This window comes from Dasypus novemcinctus, chromosome Y (assembly GCF_030445035.2).
Source record: "Dasypus novemcinctus isolate mDasNov1 chromosome Y, mDasNov1.1.hap2, whole genome shotgun sequence".
Classification (NCBI taxonomy): domain Eukaryota; kingdom Metazoa; phylum Chordata; class Mammalia; order Cingulata; family Dasypodidae; genus Dasypus; species Dasypus novemcinctus.
The window spans coordinates 11,229,371-11,254,810 of record NC_092216.1 but is presented as its reverse complement, the minus strand read 5'-3'; the positions used below and the strand labels follow the sequence as shown (position 1 = coordinate 11,254,810).

General features: G+C 38.3%; 1 pseudogene; it reads right to left on the bottom strand.

Annotated features, from left to right (window-relative positions):
* Nucleotides 1-25,041, bottom strand: part of LOC139438245 (eukaryotic translation initiation factor 5 pseudogene) — a 144,461-nt pseudogene extending 119,420 nt beyond the window's left edge.
* Between the last annotated feature and the right edge of the window lie 399 nt (nucleotides 25,042-25,440).

Sequence of the window (25,440 nt, the reverse complement as noted above, 5' to 3'; positions counted from 1 at the left end):
AAATGTATTTCCCATGGACCATGGAGGTGAGTTTAGATTCAGCAAGGTGATAAGTTCAGCAAATGCTGTGCCCTCCCAGGGGCCCCAAACTCTAGTCTCCCTTTGTTTGGGAGACACCATCATTTAGTCTTTCTTCTGTCCCTAAAGCCAGTGTGGTAGAGGAGGTTTTAGGCTTCCATTCCCTGAAATCCAATGAGAAAGAAGCATGGAACAAAAAGTGAAGAAAATTGATGTGAACAGACTCAGGGTTGATGCTCCGAATCATAGGGAAACCTATCTTTCACTTGGAGAATGTCCATATTGGTCACTGCTTGTCTTAATACAAGACATAAATAAGGCAAGCCAAGAAGATAATTTTTGGAGGTCAGCCAAGGAGTAAGAGGTCAAAAACATGACTTCTGAGTTCTGGGAAGATGGTCTCAGACTATTCAGACAGGACTTATCTTTTTTACAAAAACAAAGGAGAAGGGGCCAAAAGATGTCGAGGGAACTGCCTTGGGGTTCAGGAGACATGGATAGTGCTGTGCAACACCCAGGAGGATAAGGGACAGAGAGACAAAGAACAAAAACAACAACTATGAGTTAATAAATCTCCACAGTAGCAGAAAGGACTCCCATCTCCCACCATCAAAACATGTATTCTGAATAAAATTCCTGGCCCACAGAAGCCAACAGAAAGGAACCAGACATCTTCTTCCCTGAGGAAAGGGAGGGTATGTCAGAGAGCAGAGAGTGGCTTCTCAGTTAATTTGGCAATAGAGCCTACTTTGATCTTTGCTATGGCCAGACCAGAAACACAGATACGCAAAGATTGAAAGAAATACTTTCAAGGAAATTTTGTAAAGGAGCACCATCTTCTGGCCTGCCAGGAACCTACAAGGAGAAAACCTGCTTTTTGGTCACTCTTAGTCCCAACTCCTGGGATAAAATTTGTGTTCCATTAGTGATCCCCTTGCCCAATTTTGGTAGCTTAAGCTGGGATATTTTAAGAACTCAGAATAAGTTGAACCAAAAATCAAAGAAAAAAACATAAAAACAAAACAAAACATGAGCAATAGCAAGAAATTGACCATAAGAGTAATATTGCCATTTTATTCAGAGGTCTAGATATTAGAAAAAACTTATGAACTGTATTAGTCAACCAAGAGGGGTGCTGATGCAAGTATCCTGATTAGATAAGGGATTTAATACAATTCATCTATGATAATCACACAAATCTCAAAGATCAATTCAAAGAATTGAAGGAAAGTATGACTTAATAAAAGGCTATCATGAAGACAAGGAGTGAGCATGAAGGACAATTTGAAAGTCTTCAAATAAAAGTAATAGAGCTTGTGGGAATGAAAGACACAAAGGATGAGATAAAAAATACATTAGAAGCACATAACAGCAGATTTGAATTGATTAGACCCAATGAGGTCCCATGGATGAGAAGAAACCATCATCTTAAGGATGGCTTTCATACTTGGAAATCTAATGGAATATTCCCTGCAGGCTTTCAAAACTGTAGGACCAGTGATGCATGTTTCCCTCCAAAATTCTCTTTATGGTTATGCAAATGTTTACTTTTATCCTTTTGTATATTGGAAGCATATAAATGGTTTTGTTGGTTTCACATGTCTACAGCCAGAGGAACTTCGCTCTTAGATGAACTGTATTTCTTTAAATTGATTGTGATGTGATTTTGTGTATAATATTGTTACTGATTTAAGGTTTTTTAGACTATTTTAATTTCTATTTTGGAATTCAGAGGGTGGAATGTGGTAGTTTGATATTATGAATTCCAAAAGAAGAGATATTGATTATGTTCATAAACTCATCTGATCCTCTGGACATGATACTCTTTGATTTAAATTCAGGAAACTTTACATTTACTTGATTAAATTAAAATTAGGGCTTTTCTTCAACCACGTCATTAGAGCATGCAGGATTGGGTCACTGTCCCCTTGGTGGGCTATATAAATGGACATTCAATCAAGAAGTCAGAAGAAACACAGAAGAGAGATCTTTGATCCTGTGGCCCTGTGGAAAGAGATAAGTGATTCCCCTTGTATTTTGCAGCTGAGATCAGAGCCCTGAGCAGCTGAGTAGGCCCAGGAAGAAATGAAGCCTCCAGTCTACAGCTGAGATTGGAAGAAGCTGGGCCCACAGAGACTTCAGAGGGAAAAGGAAGGCTAAAAACTCACAGATATCACTGCCCTCTTGCTTCAACACATGGGAAAACACTTTGTTGAAGAATTAAGCTGGAGCCCTCAGATGAATCAGCACCTGGGTAGATAGAAACCCAGGTGCTGGTTCTCCTGAGGCTGCAGAGACCTACAGGTTCTATGGTCATGGCAGATGGCTCTGGAGTTCAAGGCCATGTCAGTTGACCCTACTTTGGAGTTTGTGTTCCTGAGTGTGATGGAGTTGGACTCAGATATGACCTTTCTACACGTGCCTCTTCTGTTACTTTTACCAGACCTGTGGTTGGTGCTGGGGTTGGTGTATACTCAGGAGACCTGAATCTCTGGACTATCCATGTGACAGTCAGGTCCTGAGCCTCAGCATACTTGCAACTCCTACCCTCTGTTTCTTGGACTTACCGTGGCTGGCTGACAGGGAGGTGAAGAAGATCAACCACCACACCAGGAAGCCAAGAGTGCCTAGAGCTATAATCAGGAGAATTGCATCCATCATCCTTGTGGAATCTAAGCCCCCTCTTGACATAGAGGGTGACTGGACATAACCATCCCAGGGTCCACAGGATGGGGGAATAGAGTATGGATTAGAGTGGACTTACTGGTGTTCTGCTGAGGAACTATTGTGATTAGTAAGGGAAGAACTTATAGCATTGATATGGAGAAAGTTGCCACAGTGTCTGCTGATGGAATAAGAGATATGGTGTGAAAGCATTTTCAGGATTTGGAGTTATCCTGCGTGGTGCTGTAGGGATGGTTGCTGGATGTTGTGTGTCCTGCCATAGCTCACTGGGTGGACTGGGCAGAGAGTGTGGACTACAATGTGGACCACTGTCCATGTGGTGCATTGGTGCTCCAGAATGTATTTGCCAGGTGCAGTGAATGTGCCACAGTGATGGAAGAGATTGTTGATGTGGAAGGGTTGGGTGGGCGGGTTGGGGGATATATTTTTTTAGTGTAACATTTAAAAGTAAATAAAGAAAAATAAAAAATTAAAAAATTAAAAAATAATTAAGCTTTACCTGAACTCTGTAGTGCCTGGTAACTAACTTTTACCTCAAATAAATACTCTTTGTACAGGCCAACAGATTTCTGGTACTTTGCATCAGTACCTCTATTGGCTGAATACTACAGCTGGGAAAAGGGAAAATTCATAAATATATGGATATTAAACAACACACTCAAATAATTACTGGATCCCAAAAGAAATTGCAAGAGAATTGAATGAAAATGAAGCATAGCATATGAAAACCCAGGAGACACTGCAAAGGCAATGCTGAAAGTGAAATTTATATTCCTTAAATGTTTACACTTAAAAAGAAGGAAAAGTTAAAATCAAACACCAAACTGCACACCTGGAGGAATTAAAAAAAAACTTACTCTAAATCAAATTGAAGGAAAGAAATAATAATTATCAGAGGAGAACAGGAACAACAAAAAACAGTGTAGAGAATCAACAAAACCAAAAGTTGATTCCTTGAGAAGGTCAATGCAATTAGCAAACCCTTAGCTATAATGAAAAGAAAAAAAGAAAGAAGATACAAATAAATAAAATTAGAAATGAAAGGGGGTACAATACACTGACCTCATAGATGTGATTTCATAAGAGGACATGTAAACAACTGCACACCAAAAAACTATAAAACATTGACAAGAACAACAATTCCTACAAAACATGAACAGCTAACACTGACCCTAGAAGGAATAAACGATTTCAACAAGCCAATCACTTTATTTTACTTTAGCCAAGTAAAGAAATTGAAACATCACCAAAGGGGTGCTGATGCAAAGTAACAAAAATCCTTTGACTTTCATGAGGGGTAACTTTGGGACTTAAAACTTACATTTCCAAGCCTGTGAAAAGTCCATCTCAAGGTACCATAAGAGGTACTTTTTTACCAAAGTCAGCTGCTACATATTGAAGCAAAATGGCAGGTGATCTCTGCCTTCCCCTCTGGGCTTCTTCTTCCTCTTGAGACTTTGAGGGTCCAACTTCTTCGTGGTCCTAGCTGCAGTTTAGCTTAGCACTTGTTGGTCTCCTTCCCAAGATAAGCTGTAAGCTATCAGGCAAATATTTCATCTCCCCTGGGCATTTAGCTGTTTGAGCCTTCTTTCTATTACATAAAAGGATCAAGATTGTCAAAGTTCACTCTTCCATGTATCTTTCTGTGTCTTTCTGTGTCTTTCCATGTGAGTGTCTTTTCATGTCACACCCATCAAGGGGACAGGAACTCAATTATTCAGTATTACCTACTGATGTAATCAAATCGAAAGTCCTTATATTAACAGCATACCTAATCAAAGTCCTCTCAGCTGAATTTAATAAAATCAAGTGTCATATACAGATGAATAAATTAGTTTACAAATGTAATCTTTACTTTTTAGAATACATAAATAATCTCAAACTGCCACACACCACCCTCTGAATCCCCACCCCCAAATTATAATATTTTTAAAAATCTTAAATTGTTTCAGTAACAATGCTAAGTAGAAAATTATATCAAAATCAGTTATAGAAATACAGTTTGACTTGGGCAAAGTACTCTCTGGCTGTAGAATTGTGAAACTTACAAAACAAGTTTTCTGTTTCCAATATGCAAAGGAGGAAGAAATATAGGATAACATTTGTATTTCCATAAAGAGAATTTGTGAGTAAAACACATCACAGGTCCCCAACAGTTACAAAACCTACAGGGCATACTCCATTAGAATTCAAAGTCTGAAAGTCATTCTTAAGAAGATGGTTTCTTCTTCCTAGGACCTAATGGGTACCCATACTTTCCACAGACTTGCCAAACAACCATTTTCTTGGTTCCACCTCATCAAGCCTTTGATGGTGACTGTGCTCCAGACCTCAGCCAAGATCAGGGTGATGGTTACACTTTACCCAATCTTTGTGGTACAGTCCAAATGCCTTACTACAGTGATGGTGAGGCAACATTCTCCCTAATCTCTGGCATATAGGCCTGATCTCCTCAGAACAGAGAGGTGGTGACATGACCTTCCCTAAACTGGGGAACAGGCCCAATGTCCTCAGAGAAGTGGGATGGTGATATCACTCTCTCCAAACTACAGGGAACAGTCTCACCATCTTACAACAGTGGTGTGGCAACATAAACCTCCTTAGCCCCTGAGTAATGTATTCTACACTTTCTCTAGCCTGGGATGGTCAAACTCCCTAAACAGCTTCTTGGAGCATCCACACTCTTCAACTGCTGGGGAAACCTCACACTTTCTGTGTACATACATGGCTATGGTCCTCTCTTAGCCCAAAAAGATATCAAAATTCCAGAGCTTAGTTTCCATGGATTTCCCCTTAAGACTGTTTTCCCTTCCATTCTAACTTCCCCTCCATCACTTTTAGTCTAGACTGACAGTGATTTTGTCCATACAGCTCTCTCAAAAGGTTGCCGATTTAGCATGCAGGTAGCAAGGGTCCAAGCCATCAGACAGTAGGACTTTCCACAATTCTTTTGGGAATAAATGCATTTTCACATTTGACTTACAACTTCCAAGTTTAGTAAATTTCTCTAATGGGACACTGTCTTCTGGAGGCTTGTTTTCTGGAAGCTTGGAATTTCTGAAAGATATCTATAGTTTCTTTGGCCTCAAATATTCTGTTCCCAGCCTGTCACTTCCCTCTCATGCTTTGCTATAACCTGTAAGAATCCAGGCCACTGTTTCAACATTTTGTCTGGGAATTTTCTTGGCTAAATGTCCAAGTTTGAATTTTCAAGTTCTATTTTCCCTCTACCATCAGAAATTAGTCTTGCTAAGTTCTCTGCATCTTTAAAACATGGATTATCTTTCCTTCAGTTTCCAGTAATGGTTTCTTCTTTTCCTTCTAGGCCCTTATCAAAAGCTTCTTTGGCATCCATATTCCTATCAATAGTCTCTTCAAAGCAATCTAGGCCTTTTTCATCAAGTTTCTCACAGTTCCTCCAAAAAATACTCCTCTCCATGTTCCAGCATTTTTGGTAAATTTCAAGCAGAATGACCCCACTCTCCTGGTACAAAAGTCAGTATCAGCCTAAAAAAAGGTGATAATGCAAAGTACCAGAAATTCACTCATTCATAAATAAAAGGATATTTATTGGGGGTAAAAACTTACAGCTCCAAGTCTGTGGAAAGGCCAACTCAAGTCACTCTATGATGTACTTTTTCACCAAAGTCAGCTGGCACATTTTGTAGCAAGATGATAGAAATCTCTGCTGGGTTTCAGCTCTTCCCTCTGGGATTCTTCTTCATCCTGAATCTCTGTGGGCCCAGAGTCTTCCTGATTTCAGCTGAAGACAGGGTAAAGGCTATCTCTCAGGACTTCCTATATCAAAGTTCTCTTTCCTAGGCCATTTGTCAGCTATCAGGCAAATAGTTCAGCTTTCCCTTGGACATCAGATGTTTGAGGCTTCTTTCTGTCATATGGCAGGATCAAAAATTGACAAGTTATTTTATCTGTGTGTCTTTTAGCTTCTCTTTGTCCATGTGAATGTCAGACTCAGAAAGGGGGCACACTCAACCTAAGTCACACCACTGGCATAGTCAAATTGAAAGTCCTAAACTTACTAGAAAATTTAATCAGAGACACTTCAGCAGAATTTAATGCAATCAAGGGGTGTCCTGTCAATGGCAACTCATGAGGAAATGAAATAATCATGCAGACTGGGGTTCAGGGGATCAGAGCAAATGCTACTGACAAGGTTATTGTACAAATTTATAGTATTTGTACAATTTCAAACAATGATCTATTTAGCAAAAAGACACTTGGAAAGCTATAATTAAGAACTTGGCAAACACTATGCACATTGATCTTAGCATGTACCCACACAATGAGGAATAAGAAGCCACCATCTCCTTTCACTGACTTCTTTCTGAGCCATTTATTTCCATGCCAAACTGTACACATTTCTATTTAAAGCAGTCATGTCAAGTATCCCAGCATGCTTTATGCTGGCTGATACTCCAACATATCCCCCTTTTATTTTATAGCAAGGTAACTGTGCCTGTCTTAGGTTGTCTTCCTCTGAAGATCGTACCCATCATTTACTACCAGTTCAGCACCTGCTATGGGGGGTTATTGTTGTCTTAATATGGCTCAAGACACACAATGTCATTCCATATGATGTTTTGCCACCAACCAAGATTTCCATACTATTAGTATAACTAAGAATAGTAAACAGTACATGATAGGGTCATGAAACATAGGAAACCATTGTTTCCACCAAGAAACAGGATTTAATGATTTTAATTCTTTAATCATTTCATTCCACATATTTGACATTTCTATCTCTAAATTTGATTGAGACATTAATATAGCTTTCTGTTGCAATGCCTGAATTTACTGAGTTATATTAGAATGTTTTCTAATACAATTACATTCCTCTGAATCATTCCATTTTCTTTAAAGGAGTAACACAAAAAGAACTTTGATTATTATCACATTATAAAGCTAATTGCATTTGCATATTATATACTGTAGTCCCAATATGTGTTACAGCATTTTCTAGATCATTAACATGGTTGAATAATTGCAAATCAATTTTTGTTTGACTTTGCCACATATCTGAGGCCAATCTTGCACATATGTTGCTATTTTAATCCCATTATGCAAAGCAATGCCAGCAACACTAACTGCAGTAATAATACCCATGAGTCCAATAATTTCTGGAATTAACAATCCAATAAATCTTTTTGTCCTTTTAATGTGATGATGTAGAAAGTCCCAAAGAACACTAGATTCTGCTGCCAGCTGCCAGGGTCTTTCCAAATCAACAGGAAGCCAAACTCCATGCTACTCAGCTTCTTTTCATCCCTCAATGATATGGCTCTGGATCTTCATGAAGGCATCTGCCTCAACAGTCCTGACAGGGGTGTTAGAGGAGTGGGTAGGGACATGACAGTCACCTGTTACTACTAGCATGTATCCAGATGTTTTTCCATAGGTCTGAGGGTGATTTACAACTATCTACCATTTCTGTCTTGCTTTTAGTATTTGAAATCCACCCCTGGATAGGATAGGCAGTCTTCAGAGTGTCCACACACTACTGGGTTAAATCACTTTCAGCAGGGCTGCCTATGCTGCACCCAATTGCTTTTTTATATTGTACTTTTGGCCTCTTTCCAGAATTGTGATAAAAAACCAAGGGGTATTTGTTTAGAATTTTGCCTTTGCCACAAACCCCATCCAAAGTCAGTACTGGTGCTGGCCACACCCAATTCACAGGCTAAGTTAATGTCCACCTTTTCCCTCTCCTTTATTATTATTCAAAGCAGCTTGCTGGAGGTTTTCCTACTTCCACAAAAAACTTTTTCAAATTAATACATACAATGGTTTTAATATTTGAGCTAAATAAGGGATGAAAGATTTTTAGTATTTTAACAATATTACAAACTCTATTAACATGAGAAAACATTGTACTTTATTAATTACAATGGAGGGTATAGTTTGTTTTACTGAACCAAACAACATTTAAGAATTTGATAGAGTAGTAGAGACCTTGCAACCTGTTCTAATTTTTTACCTATTTTAGGCTTTTAAGATAGGATAGAATTATTTCTGATGTTTCTTTTAATTTTTGAAAAAGGATTACCAGTTAACATAATGTCATCAGTCAGGATGCAGCCACAGATTTTTCCTACACAGCCAGATTTTTTTTTAGTCACCATGCCAGGACAGATGGTTGGGCTATGCACATAGCCTCAGGGAAGAACTGCAAAAGTCCATTGTTGGGTTTTCCACAGATAGGGGAATGCAGGCTGTCATGACTGTTTAAGAAGATACTAAAGAAAGTTTTAGTAAGTTTTAAAACAAAGTGAGAGTGACACAGTTGGATATTAATTTCTTGCAACAAACTAGCAATATATGGGATTGCTGCATACTAAAGTGTTCTTACTTTAACTGATGATAAGAGGTTGTTTCTGTGACACACATTTTTTAATAATACTAAGTTATTATTATTATTAACCATATTGTACTTTTATTTAATATTATACTGAAATACTGATAAATTTATATACTCTTAAGTATTCATATGAACATTTTACTCATACAACTTTAATTAACAAGGGTCTAAGAATCCTTTTAATTTTATAATACTTTTAAACACCTTCCATTAAACTTATAACATATTACATATACTCAACTATTTTATTACTGTAATATTTCTTTCAAGGTAAAAGAACAAATCCCTTGTAACTAATTTGTAATAAAAAGCTACTGTTCAGGATTTGATTTTGAGAAAGCAGGTTCATTTAAAAGAGATAAGACGTTTTCTTTTTCAAACATCAAGGAAATAATAAGGGTAAAGCACAAGAAGTTATTTTGATAACACAGACTTTCTTTGTATACTGATTATTAAGGATAAACACTTTTTACAAACTTTTGCTAAAACAGACTAATGACTTGAGAAACTTTGAGAAAGAACAAAATTTTGACTTTGCATTAGTATACTACTTGATATTAAATCTTTTTAAAACTTTATAGACTCATCAAATCTTACTTAACTTTAACATTAAAAATTCCTTTCCCCCTAACCTTTCGCACATTCTGTATTTATTCAGGTTTAGTCCCACATTTTACTTTTTCTTTATAACCAATCATTTTATTTTAGGACAAAATTATTTTCTGTTTTCTTATAATAAAAATGCATTCTATACATCCTATATTCATAAGTTACCAGGCAAACTTTTTACAACATATTAATTACCATCAACACTATACAAACTTGTTAAAATAATGAACTTTTCTTCACTTTAAATACTTAGTAGCATGCTATACAGAAACAGTCTTTTAGAAACAAGTTGGCAGGGGAGGCTGGCTGTCAACAAGTTTTTCTATTATAAAATTACATTTTATTATTATTGATTGAAGTTTAATAATGACTTTTTGGAATTAGCCATTTAAATACTGTAATTTAAACAATGCTTCCTTAAGCTTCTTATAATTATTTATAACTATATAGACTATAAATATATTATTTTGAGACAAATTTTACCTTCACAGAACACATTCCCTTACTTAAAGTTACCACAATACTTTCTACAACTTGCCACATGCATTTAAATCCCATCCTGATATGTTCATTTCCATTTTGAGTTTATGAAAATTAGTCATCCTATTTGAGGACAAACACACCTTTTTGAACAAACTTATTAAATTTCAGTCAGCATTCCCACAAACTTTTACCTTTTTAAATATTCATTTAAATTTTACATTCTTCACACTATTAAGAAAAATAAACCATTCATTTTAATTTAGGCAGGAATTATTTTTATGAAAGGACTCACAGTAATTTCATTAATCAAGACAACAATTTTTCATCATTGTAGAGATTTTATTAACATTTAAACTTAAGTATTAATGTAAGCACTTACTTAATTTTTGGCCATTTGAATAGAGCTCTTTTAAAAAATTTTATTTATTAATTTATACTACCATCTGGAAGTATCAAAATATACCCTGACATTGAACAAACAGACAAACACAAAACACGTACAACATACCAATAGAAACATAAAATTTATAATTTGACTCATAATTCTTACTTTCTTACATTTTTGGTATTGCTGTTTTTAAGTTCTCCATTATTTCAATCTTAGATTTTACTGTTTTTAAGATTTTTTTCTGGAATCCATGCTGCCTGTAACATGCAAACTTATGCTTGAAACACTTTTATTAGTTATCAGCAACCAGTTAAGATAATTTGAGCAGCATAAATGTAGTTAAACCTTTTATTTAGCAGTTTAGACAGACTGTTAACACAAATTTTTTTAGATTACTTCTTTTTAAGACTACACTGAGACTTGAAGTTCAGGAGTAAACTATTGATTTAAAACTGAAAATTCCTTTTAACACCGTGGTAAAAAACTTAGTACTAACTTTATTATTTTGGTTAAATAGGCCCAATCAGAATTAGTATGGAAACAAAACAGAACAATAATGTTGCAATGTTTTTTTCCTTTTCCAGTAGCTTAATTCTATTAACCTTTCTAGCCCAAAGCTACATTATCATATAGACAGCAGTGGGTTTGTGGAGTTGCTGCCAGAATAATTTCCTTATCTTAGTTGACACGTTAACAGAGAATTTTCATACAAGCCATATTTCACTAACAAGGGCTTTATTTAGCACTTTTGCCTGTGCAGAATGTTGTACTTTCTTCAAATGCTCATAGGCTCCAGTGCCCATAAGCACATCCAAGGTAATAGCAATATAGCGAGCTTGATTACATTTAGCCAGAGAACTGCATTCTTTAAACAAATTACTTTTCCATAACAAATAGTAGCCTCCCATCAAGCAAGGTTTAGCTAAAACCATCCAATCTTTGGGACAAAGAGGATTTTGAATTACCAATTCTATTAAGGAGAAAGTGAATGGGGCAGTGTGACCATATATGCTACAAGCAGATTTCAATTCTTTTAACAACTTAAAAGGAATGGGTTCAAGCAAACGTACATATCAGCCAGGATTATTGGGTTGAGGGTGCTCTATGACAGCAAAAAGAGTAAATTCAGAAATATCCTCACCCTCCATCCAGGCAGACTTGAGGCTGGCTTGTAAAGGAAATAGAACAGGAGGGGACACAGCTACAGGAAACACTAGGGAAGGAGAACCACATTAGGGGGAAGGCACTGTTGACCAACAGAGATGGCTTTCTGCAACACTTTTTAATGCATTAAAGACAACTGTGACAGCTGCTGCTGGATAGCTATAGTGGAAGACTCACAGGCATCCTCCCCACCTTTCCTATCATTCTCTAGGTCTACCAGAGGAGAAGACTGTTGTAACAAAGTCTCCTTATCCTGCATAGCACCTCTTTCACTTTCACAAACTGGATCTAATAAATCATGAAAATAATGTGGATTATAATTCCTGGAGGCCAAATTATAGATTAACCAGGTGGAACAAAAGCAGCAGTTTCTCTAGAATTTTTTTTTTTTTAATAATTTCAGGTGCTGATGCCTGCACAGGAAATGTACCATACTTCTCTCATGTTGAAGGCAAAGGTATTGAAGCCTGAGATTCATCAGAATATGAATCAGACCCAGAACTGGAGTTAGAACTAGAATCTGAACTGTCTGGTGAATGAATCAGACTTACACAATGGCTTAAGAACAATAGGCAAAACACTAGATAATGTTCATATATTAATAGAAATAGGATTACCGTCTCTGTAATGTAATTTCAATTGTTGTAAGACCTTCAGTCATTGAGGATAATTTAACAACTTTTTTCCTTCAGGCTAAAACCATGGAAAACCTTTTCTACTAATATAAATAATTTCTAATGAGTCAACTCTTTAATTGGATATCCTGAGGCATTCAGTAAAGCCTTCAATGTTGCTTGAAATTCTTCTTATTAACTATGTGAATTCCCCATGTTACCCTGAATGTTCATGAAATCCTAAGAGAAGCTCAACTTTGTATGGTAATATACTTATGAACCTCAATTTCTTCAAGCCCCACATTGTGCACCACTTGTCAATGATGACTCATGAAGAAATGAAAAAAATCATGCAGACGGGCAAATGTTACTGACAATAAACTTGTTTCAAGTTTATTGTATAAAATCATAGTATTTGTAAAATTCCAAACAATGCCCTATTTAGCAAAAAGGCCCTTGCAAAGCTATAATTAAAAACCTGGCAAACACTACATACATTGATCTTAACAAGTACTCACAAAATGAAGAACAAGAAGGAACCATCTCCTTTCACTGACTTCTTCTGAGCCATTTATTTCCATGCCAAACTGCAGACATTTCTATTTATTTATTTATTTTTAAATTTTTTTATTTAATTCATTTTTTTAAAAAAATATTACATTAAAAAACATGAGTCCCATTCAAACCCACCGCCCCCACCCCCCACTCCCCTCACAGCAACAATCTCTCCAGTCATCATGACACATCTATTGCACCTGGTAAGTACATCTCTGGGCATCGCTGCACCCCATAGTCAATGGTCCACATCATAGCCCACACTCTCCCACCTTCCATCCAGTTGGTCCTGGGGGGATCTACAATGTCCCATATTTGTCTGTGAAGCACCACCCAGGACAACTCCAAGTCCCGAAAATGCCTCCCCATCTCATCTCTTCCTCCCATTCCCCGCACCCAGCAGCCACCATAGCCACCCTTCCCACACCAATGCCACATTTTCTCTGTGGACATTGGATTGGTTGTGTCCATTGCACATCTATGTCAAGTGGGGGCTTAGATTCCACATGGATGCTGGATGCAAACCTCCTGCTTTCAGTTGTAGGCACTCTTGGCTCCCTGGTGTGGTGGTTGACCTTCTTCAACTCCATGTTAGCTGAGTGGGGTAAGTCCAATAAATCAGAGTGTAGGAGCTGAAGTCTGTTGAGGCTCAGGGCCTGGCTATCATATTGTCAGTCCAGAGATTCAAATCCCCTAAATATATCTTAAACCCCAACACCAACTACAATTCCAGTAAAGTATCATGAAAGTCGTGTGAAAAGAGAGCCCATCTGAGTCCAGTTCCATCACGCAGAAACATCAGCTCCAAAGAAGGGCATCTGACATGGCAGTGAACCCCATCTGCAATGACCATAGAACCCTTGGGTCTCTTTATCCCTCAAAAGAACCAATACCTGGGGTTGTATCTACTTTATCTGTCTCTGAGACTCTGCTCAGGTATGCATAAGAGCAATCCTTCTGACAACCTCCAGACTCTTTTTTAGAGACTTGTAGCCATATAAACTCATTTGTCCTTTCCATTTCCCCCTTACATTAGGTCAAACAGCATTTTAAAGTCATGTTATATGTAGACAGGAATATTCTGCTGATCCGCATTGAACCTTTAATTCAAGGTCATTTTCTAGTTGCATCTTCAGCTGGTATTTGGTAGTGATCCCTCGGTGCCAGGGAGGCACATCCCTGGGTGTCATGTCCCATGCTGGGGGGAATGCACTGCATCTACATGCTGAGTTTGGCTTCGAGACTGGTCACATTTGAGTAACATGAAGGCTGTCAGGAGGAAACTTCCAGGCACAATGCTGCTCTAGGCCTTGTTCTTATTGCAGGCGTATAGGCTCACAAGCATAGTCATTAGTATCAGGAACCCACTCTTGGACCCTCATTCCTTCCTGGTTCTTACCGTTGCACCTGGGGGACTGCCACTGCTCCCTTAGGGACCACGACAGAGCACTCCCAGCCAGGAACCGACTACCCCCCCCAGTGTTGTTTTTAATTGTTTCCACTATGAGTATATCTAAACATTACCATGCACCCTGGACATATGCCCTGTATAACTCCCTGTCAACCATACATAGCCTGTCAATAACATCCCATACCAGTATTCTTCTGCCATCATTGTTGAACCACTCTGTCATCCAAAACTTCCTGTAAAGTGAATCCCAATGTAATGTCAGTTTCCCTTACTAGTAAAATGGAATATAGCGATGAGTTTAATGTTAGATCTAGAGTACATTTTGATTTGGAAAATTTCTACATCCTGTCTTTTTCTTTTCTTTTTTCCTGATTATTGAGCTTCTCTTCACAAGAGTCTTAGATCACAGTAATTCATATATACAATATACAGTACTCCCACAATCCACCATAAAACCTTTTCCCTTCCACAGCACTAATCTTTTAACTTATTCATATCATATTTACTGAAACTGATGTACAGACTCCAAAACAATAGCTTTCAATCAAAGTGACATCTGTGCTTACAATGTGGTCCATACTTTAGGATGTACAGTTTTCTAAATTTTTAAGTTATCCTATGTTTTACATTATGGTTTACATTATTAGTCTGTTGTCCCTTGTATGTTTTTGGTGTAATATTACATGTTTTATGTTCATCCTTGTGTACTCTCATGAAACTCCTCTCTTGCCCCCACATTTGCCTTGGTTCCATCCATTCAATATCCATTTTCCCCTCCCATTGGGGCCCACAGTGACAGCCAATCTCCATTTTCCGAGGAGCCATGTCCAGAGATACTTGCAACAGTGTTCAGGGCCTGACTTGCTCAACTGCCCTAATGCCCTAGGAGCCACCCTTTCTCTCGAGAGATACAGTTCTCTCTATTTGATGGCATTAGTCCTCCCCAGGATGTGGGACCACCCCAACTCTCACTTCTTGGGTCTCTACCCAATGGTACAACCCACCCTGGCAAAATGAGCATTCAGACATTCCCCAGGAGTCCGTCCCACATCAGGCCATCCCCTCCGAGCATCCTAAACAGGTAACCCTCCCAAATATATTTTGATACGATTTTCTCAGCATTTTACTCTCAACCAACACCTGACACTCTCCTATGTTCATATGTTGCCCCTCCCTCCCCCCAATTTTGTGGGCAATATTACCCATCCACCCATCCCCAGCCCCCCTCAAACCCGCAAAGCCCCACGCAAAGGCAACCCCTTGCCCCCATTTTATCTCTTCTTTGGGCTCATACTTACCGCCAGCTCATCATAGATTCCACCCCTGCAGACGTTGGCTTACATCCTTCCTCCACCCCCCAATTTCCGGTAAGCCTATTTTCCAGTCTCTAGCTCTCTGAGGCAGCTTGTTTACTTCATATCATTGAGGTCATGTAGTATTTGTCCTTCAATGACTGGGTTGCTTCACTCAACATAAGGTTCTCAAGATTCATCCATGTTATCACGTGTGTTTGTAATGTATTTGTTCTTTACAGCTGAGTAGTATTCCATTGTGTGTATATACCACATTTTATTGATCCACTCATCTGTTGATGGGCATTTGGGTTGAATCCAACTTTGGTGATAGTGAACAATGCTGCTGTGAACATTGGTGTACATGTATTTGTTTGTGTCCTTGTTTTCAGTTCTGCTGGATATATACCCAGCAGGGGTATTGCTGGGTCCTATGGCAAATCTATGGTTAGTTTTTTGAGAAACCACCAAACTGTCCTCCAGAATGGTTGGATCGTTCTGCATTCCCACCAGCAGTCAATGAGTGTTCCCCTTTCTTCAATCCTCTCCAGCATTTATGTTCTTCTGTTTTTTTCATAGCTGCCAATCTTATGGGAGTAGGATGGTATCTCATTGTAGTTTTGAATTGCATTTCCCTGATAGCTAGAGATTTGGAGCATTTTTTCATGTGCTTTTTAGCCATTTGTATTTCTTTGGAGAAGTGTCTGTTTAAAACTTTTTCCATTTTTTTAAATGGGTTGTTTATATTTTTATTTTCAAGATATAGGAGTTCTTTATATATGCAAATTATAAGTCTCTTATCAGATATATGGTTGCCAAATATTTTCTCCCATTGTGTAGGTTCCCTTTTCACTTTCTTGACAAACTCCTTTGAGTTGCAGAAGGCTTTAATTTTGAGGAAGTCCCATTTATCTATTTGTTCTTTTGTTGCTTGTGCTTTTGGTGTGATATTCATGAAACCATTTCCTATTACAAGATCCTGTAGATGTATCCCTACACTGCTCTCCAAGATCTTTATGGTCTTGGCTCTTATATTTAGGTCTTTGATCCATCTTGAGTTGATCTTTGTATATAGTGTGAGATGGTAATCCTCTTTCATTCTTCTACATATGGATATGCAGTTCTCCAGGCACCATTTGTTGAATAGGCCATTCTCTCCCAGTTGAGAGGGTTTGGTGGCTTTATCAAATATTATATGGCTATATATATGAGGTTCTATATCAGAACTTTCAATTCAATTACATTGGTCTGTGTTTCTCTCCTTATGCCAATACCATGCTGTTTTCACTACTGTAGCTTTGTAGTATATTTTGAGGTCTGGTAGTGTGATTTCTCCAATTTCAGTTTTCTTTTTCAATATGTCTTTGGCTATTCAGGGCCTCTTCCCTTTCCAAATAAATTTCATAGTTAGTTTTTCTAGTTCCTTAAAGAAGGCTGTGTTGATTTTTATTGGGATTGCATTGAATGTGTAGATCAGTTTTGGTAAGATAGACATCTTAATAATATCCAGTCTTCCTATCCATGAACAAGGAATATTCTTCCATTTATTTAGGTCTTCTTTGATTTCCTTGAACAGTCTTGTATAGTTCTCGGTGTATAAGTTTTTTACCTCTTTAGTTAAATTTATTCCTAAGTATTTGATTTTTTAATTTACTATTGTGAATGGTATTTTTTTCTTGATTTCCTCCTGATCTTGCTCATTATTGGTGTATAGAAATGCTACTGATTTTTGCGCATTGATCTTATAACCTGTGACTTTACTAAACTCATTTATGAGTTCCAGAAGCTTTGTTGTAGATCTCTCGGGGTTTTCTATATATAGGATCATGTCATCTGCAAATAATGTAATTTTGACTTCTTCCTTTCAAATTTGAATGCCTTTCATATCTGGTTCTTGCCTCAGTGCTCGGGCAAGTACTTCTAAGACAATGTTAAATAGGAGCAGAGACAATGGGCATCCTTGTCTTGTTTCTGATTTTAGAGGGAAGGATTTTAGGATTTCTCCATTGTAAACAATGTTGGCTGTAGGTTTTTCATGTATACTCTTTATCATGTTCAAAAAATTTCCTTATATTCCGATCTTTTGGAGTGTTTTTATCAAGAAAGGGTGCTGTATTTTGTCAAATGCTTTTTCTGCATCTATAGATATAATCATGTGATTTTTTTTCCTTCCATCTGCTTATATGGTGTATTACATTGATTGATTTTCTTATGTTGAAGCATCCTTGCATACCTGGAATAAATCCCACTTGGTCATGGGGTATAATTCATTTAATGTGTTGTTGAATACGATTAGCAAGTATTTTGTTAAGTATTTTTGAATCTACACTCATTAGAGAAATTGGTCTGTAATTTTCCTTTCTTGTGGTGTCTTTGTTTGGCTTTGGTACCAGGGTAATGTTGGCATCATAGAAGGAGTTCAGCAACATTCCTTCTGTGTCAATTTTTTGGAATAGTTTCAGCAGGATTGGTGTTAGTTCTTTCCAGAATGTTTTGTAGAATTCACCTGTGGAGCCATCTGTCCCTGTGCTCTTTTTAGTTGGGAGATTTTTAATGACTGATTCTATCTCTTTGGTTGTGATTGGTTTGTTAAGATCATCAATATCTTCTTTCATCAATATGGGCTGATTATGTGTTTCTAGGAATTTGTCTATTTCCTCTAAATTGCCATTTTTGTTGGAATATACTTTTTCAAAATATCCTCTTATGATAGTCTTTATTTCTGTGGGGTCAGTGGCGATATCACCTTTCTCATTTCTAATTTTGTGTATTTGCATCTTCTCTCTTTTTTTCTTTGTTAGTCTCGCTAAAGGTTTGTCAATTTTGTTGCTCATCTCAAAAAACCAGCTCTTGGTCTTGTTTATCATTTCAAGTGCTTTCTTATGTTCTATTTCATTTAGTCTGCTCTTATCTTTGTTATTTCCTTCCTTCTTCTTCCTGTTGGGTTTCTTCATTGTTGTTTTTCTAATTCCATCAAATGTACAGTTAGTTCTTCAATTTTTGCTCTTTCTTCTTTTTTGATATATGAATTTACGGCTATAAATTTCCCTCTCAGTACTACTTTTGCTGCATCCCATAAAATTTGGTATGTTGTGGTATCATTATCATTTGTTTCAAGGTAGTCATTGATTTCTTTTGAGATTTCCTCTTTGACCCACTATTTTTCTAAGAGTGTGCTGTGTAATTTCCAAATCGTGGTGTGAAATCTGGGCCTCTGTCCCTTGCAAATTTCCAGCTTCAATCCACTGTGGTCAGAGATATTGTTTTGTATGATTTCAATCTTTCTGAATTCATTAAGCCTTTCTTGTGGCCTAGCATATGGTCTATCTTGGAGAATGATCCATGTGCGCTTGAGAAAAATGTATATCCTGCTGTGTTTGGGTGTAATGATCTATATATGCCTATTAGATCCAGCTCTTCTAATATACTGTTCAAATGTTTTGTTTTTTTAGTGATTCTCTTTTGAGATGTTCTGTCCAGAGTTGATAGTGGTGTATTAAAATCCCCCACTATAATTGTAGATGCATCTATTTTTTCACTTAGTTTTTCCAGTGTTTGCCTCACGTATTTAGAGGCACCCTTGTTAAGAGCATAAATATTTACTATTGTTCTATCTTCTTGACAGATTGTCCCTTTCACTAAAATGTAGTATCGTTCTTTCTCTCTCACAATTGTTTCATATTTAAAGTCTGTTTTGTGTGATATTTATATAGCTACTCCTGCCTTTTTTCGGTTATTGTTTGCTTGTATGATTGTTTTCCAGCCATTCACTTTCAACCTCCATGCATCTCTGGGTCTAAGATGTGTCTCTTGTAGACAGCATATAAATGGGTCATATTTCCTTATCCAATGTCCTGGTCTGAATATTTTGATAGGTGAGTTTAATCTGTTGACATTCAGCGTCATTACTTTCAAGGAATTATTGATGTTAGCCATATTTTTATTGGATTTGTGTTTGTCATATTTTGTTTGTATTTTTTTCCTTCTATTTTTGTCTTTTTTTTTGCTCTTACACTCTTCTCCAACTCTGACTGTCCTGTTTTTTCCTTTCTTCTTGCAGAACTCCCTTCAGAATTTCTTTAAGGGGAGGTTTCTTGTTGGTATACCCTTTCAGTTTCTGTTTATCTGTGAATATTTTGAACTCTCCATCATTTTTGAATGCTAGTTTAGCTGGATAGAGTATTCTTGGTTGAAAATTTTTTTCCTTTAGTACTTTGAGTATATCATACCCCTGCCTTCTTGCCTCCATGGTTTCAGATGAGAAATCAGTACTTAATCTTATGGAGCTTCCCTTGTATGTGATTGTTTTCTTTTCTCTTGCTGCTTTTAGAATTTTGTCTTTTGTCTTGAGCATTGGATAATTTGACAAGTATATGTCTTGGGGTGGGCCTGTTGGGGTTTATGACCAGTCAGGTGCGCTGTGCTTCTTGGATATGTACATCTGTCTCTTTCATTAGATTTGGGAAGTTTTCATCCATTATTTCCTGCAACACTCCTTCTGACCCCTTTCCCTTCTCTTCTCCTTCTGGAATGCCTATAATACATATGTTTAAGCATTTTGCATTATCATTCAGGTCCCTAAGTCCTAGCTGGATTTTTTCTATCTTTTTATTGACTACTTCTACTATCTGTTTTATCCCATCACTAATTCTCTGCTCTGCCTCTTCTAGTCTGCTGATATTTGCTGCAAGTGTATTTTTGATTTCTTGAACTGTGGTGTTCATTTCCATCATATCTGTTATCTTTTTGCATATGTCTGCAATTTCCCCTCCAAGTGTTGTCTTCATGTTTTTAACCTCTTCCTTTACTTCATCAAATTTGTCAGTGATAAATGTTCTGAGATCTTTCATTGCTTGTGCAAAGTTCTGCTCCCCTTCCTGATTTTTAGTTTGTTGATTGGATTCAGCCATGTTTTCCTGATTACCGGTTTGGTTTGTAGATTTTTGTTGCTGTCTGGTCATCTTTTTTTCCCTGACAGGTTTAATCAGTTTCTTAGCTTCTTTGTCTAGTCTTGGGGATTAATTAGCTGTTGTTTTTGTGTAAGTGTTATATCTTCTCTTTGCCACTTTGTTCTTCTTATTCTAATTTCTTGTTGCTGGTTAAGTTCACTTTAAAGGAAAGTATTAGTGCCGGGGAAAGGCAATTGTGTAAGCAAGAAAAAGTGTAAAGTAGTGGTGATATGTGTTAACAAAGCAACAATATGAGATCTGGGAGGATGGAGGTTAGATTCATGTAAATTGTGTAGAGTTATAGCAGTAGGTATAGTACCTATATAATGAGGTAGATGACTGAATATGGGAGGAATATGGTATGAACTAAAAAGCTATTGTTTTCATGAGAGAGGGAAAGAGAAAAGAAAGGTAATAGTTTCAAGAGTGGATAACAGACAGAAAACAAAACAAAGGTATTAGAAATCAAGAGTTAGACACTTTGTGGATCAAAGAAAGGGAGGTGGAATATAGGAGAGATAGTAAATGATGGTGGATATCAAAATGTAGGGGGAAAGGGGATAGTGTAGATACCCAAAATCTATTCACAGAGAAATGAGGCAGTGGAGGATGAGGAACCCAGCAAATGTGAGGTGTTTCCTGCAGCACCTATTGTATAGTTAAGATAAAATAGAATAAGAAGATGGGGGATGAGAGAGAGAGAGAAAGAAAAAAGACTTTGGGGGATACACTGGGAGAAAAGACTAGGGGATAATGCAATGTTAGCAATCAGAACATTAAAAAAATAAAATAAAAAATTAAAATAGAGTAAAAATAAAAACAAAACAGAAGAAAACAAAAAAAAATGCAAACGTTGAGGGCTAGGACATTCAAGGACCTCAGATGGACCTCAGGGCATGATGGATTGAGGGATGGAAAGTCTGAGATATTGAGGACTCAAGAGGTGTGAGTCTCTGGGGTGTGGGTCACGAGGGTTTAGGGGCCTCAGACCTGGCAACCTCAAGTCTGTTTAACAGGAGGCCTGGGAGCACCACAGTGCATCAGAGCCTTCAGGGATCCCTGCAGGTGGGTGCCAGCCCTATGGGTGAGGTCACATCCACAAGCTCTATCCTGTGTTCTGTACCCCACAATTCACTCACTGGGGTCTATTCGGTGGATATATCACCAATTGACTTCAGGACCCCTCCCACCCTGTGATCCCCAGAACGGCCACCTGGGGGCGCCTCTAGGCTGCAGCCAATTTAATGACTCAGGTCAATAGCCAGGTCTGGGGAGGGGCTCCAGCCAGAAACGCTAATAACAGAGTCCAAACCCAAAATTCCCACGCTTTGCAAAATATTCCCCTAATCAGCTTCCAAACGTCTCCCACCCTACCAGACCCATGGCTCCCCTTTATTGCTATCACTTTAAGTCCACTGTAGATCAGCAGCTGGGCTTGGGGGGGGGCATGTCTCTGGGCGGAAGCGCTATTGTTTGTGTCCGCAATCAAAAATTCCCCCCACTTTGCCATAAAACTCCCGTTTGTCTCCTTAAATTGGTGTGCAAGTGCCTCCTGTCCTATTAACACCCCAAAAGGCCGCTCAGGGCTTATGAATTCTCCAGTACTGCAGAGCCTCCAAAAAAAAAAACTGCTGTGGCAGCACCCGATACCACGGCTCCACCCACCCAAGGAGGAAACTTTCCGCTCACAGCCGGGACCTCTGTGTTTATTTTATAGACGTATTTTCTCTGTTACCTTCCCACCAAATCATTGTCCAGATACCTCCTGACCTGCAAAAATCCCAAAACAGCCTGGTCTTGAAGAGGCTCCAACACCGCCCAGCCGCTTCCCTGCAGGAGATACTATCAGGCAAGTTCACTCAGCCACCATCTTGCCCCACCCGACATTTCTATTTAAAGCAGTCATGTCAAGTATCCCAGCATGCTTTATGCTGGCTAATACTCTAACAGTGTCGCACTCAGAGAAATAGATTAGTTTGCAAATATAATCTATTGAGGGGGTTCATAAATGATATCAAACTGCCATACTTACCAAAGATGAAAAGCCCAGGAGATGATCATGTCACAGGTGAATTTTCACAGTCATTCAAAGATAACTTAATACCAATCATCCTCATATTCTTCAAAAACATGGAAGAGAAAAGCCACAAAACTCATTCTATGAAGCCAGCTAAAACCAGCTAAAGATACTTTGACAAAATAAAATTATACTCAAATATCTTTAATGAATATAGATGGAAAAATCCTCAACAAATACTTGTAAACTAAATTAAAAAGTCACATTTAAAGAATTATACATCATGATCAAGTCACTTTTATCCCAGGTATGCAAGGGTGGTTTATTAGGATTCTCTAGGGAAACAGAATCAACAAGAGATATTTGTTAACAGCATGTGATTCTATAAGAGTCTCTCACACTGCTGTGAGAATGCACAAGTCCAGGTTCCACAGGCACATGGCAAAAGCAATGAAAGTCCAATGAAGGTTCTTGAATGGTTCTGGAAATTGTTGGCTGTCCAAAGACAAGCTGGGAAATTCTCTCTCAATGCTGGAATCACTTCCCCTTTTAAGGCATTCAACTGATTGGGCTAAGCATCACTCATTGCTCATGACAATCTCCCTGACTAATTATAACCAGCTATCTATGATTTACCACTGCAGTAAAGTCAATGGTGACTAAAGTCCACAAATGCCCTTGTATTACAGTTAGCCCAGTGCTTGCTTGACCAAACAACTGGACACTATTACCTGGCTGAATTGACACAATAGCCCAATCATCACAGTCTACCCTTGTTAACTCAGCAACCATACACATTACCTTAAACTATACCTAGTTTCAAAGTAAAAATAGTAACAGACACGCATATATATATATATGTATATATATATACACACACATATATATATATATTTCTGCCTAACAGTGTTCAACTTTCCTTTGTACAACCAGAAATGCATTAATTCCATACAGAATACAGTCCAAGTTCTTAGATAATATTTACTCTCAAGCTTGACATCTGCAATTACTATGACATGAAGCAGATACGTGTTCTATGATAAGGGGAAAGTTTGGGATGGAGACAAATAACTTCATTTATGTACAGATACAATTATCATAATATGAAAAAAAGAAGAAATATTCATGATGATTATGGTCCTCATATCTATAACTAGTCACTTGGTTGAAGTTCATTTTTATTACTACCTTCCTCCACCACCCAGTCCATGTTTCCATTACCCTCAGCAAGCTCTTCAGCTGGCTGTGGTTCTTTGCCTGGTGGGGTGATGCAAACTTTCATTCATGAAGATTCTGGATCACTGTTAGTCCTGCTTGGATTGGATTGTTGCACTTTTCAACTGACTTTAATTACAGAACATGGCAGTACCAAGAGATGCACTAGAGGATATCCTTATTCCAGGCAAACTCTTCTTCACTCCCATTATGTAGATGCAATCCTATTTCCCCTTGATAGTCAGGATCAATCACTCCAGCCAGTACAATAATTCCCTTCTCTGACTGTTGTTTCATAGGTCAGAGAAGTCCAAAGTTGCCAGATGGCACTGTAAACTTCCAGTTCAATGGAATTATTGTTGTCTTCCCTGGTGCTGGCACTCCTCCTTTTGGAAATAAAACCTGTTAACAGCAATGTTTGAGGTTGCAGGGACAGGAAGCAAAAATTTTCACAGTGAGTCACTAGGGGTAAAAGTGAGTGGTGCTACTTCCCTTCCACCTCTTGTTTCCTGGACCCAGGGATCCTGATTATGGGATAAATAGCACCATGAGTAGATGCTGATTTAAAGTATACTGAGTCTCCGGGGGAACATTGCCCAGCCCTGCAAGGTATTGCGACCTAGTTGGTGCCATAATTGAGTTCAAAAGGCCATTCCACAGTTCTGTCAATCAAGCTGCTTCAGTGTGATGGGGAAAATGGTAAGACCAGTGCATTCCATAGGCATGTGCCCATTCCCACACATCCTTTGCTGTGAAATGGGTTCCTCGATTGGAAGCAATTCTGTGTGGAGTGCCATGGCAGTAGATAACACATTTGGTAAGTCCATGGATGGTAGTTTTAGAAGAAGCATTGCATGCAGGAAATGCAAACCCATATCCAGAATATGTTTCTATTCCAGTTAAAACAAATCACTACCCCTTCCATGGTGGAAGTACTCCAAGGTAGTCAGCCTGCCACTAGATAGCAGGGTGGTTACCTTGAGGAATGGTGCCATATCAGGGTTGAGTGTGGGACTCTGCTGCTGGCAGATTGGGCACTCAGCAGTGGCTATAGCTGAGTAAGCCTAAGTAAGGGGAAATCCATCTTGCTGAGCCTATGCTTAACCTCCACCCCTACCTCCATGGTCACTTTGTTCATGAGCCCACTGGGCAATGACAGGAGTGACTGGGGAACGAGGCTGAGCATTAACCACAGAGAGAGTCATCTTATCCACTTGATTATTAAAATTTTCCACTGCTGAAGTTACCCTGTAGTAAACACTCATGTTGGACAAAAAAATTTTCATGATTTTTGCTCACTCAAAAAGATCAGTTCACATACATCTTCCGCAGACCTCTTTGTCACCAATTTTCCAATTGTATTCCTTCCAAGTCCCTAACCATCCAGCCAAACCATTGGCAACAGCCCTTGAATCAGTGCACAAATGCACTCTGGCCATTTCTTCTTCCAAGCAAAATGAGCAATCAGGTGCAATGCTTCAACTTGTGCCCACTGGGAGGATTTGCCGTCACCACTGTCCTTCAGGGCTGTCCCAGAAAGGGGCTGCAGTGCTGCAGCTGTCCACTTTTGAGTAGTAACTGCATACCATGCAGAACCATCTTTAAACCAGGCCTGAGTTTTCTCTTCCTCAGGCAACTGATTGTAAGGGACTCCCCAGGAGGCC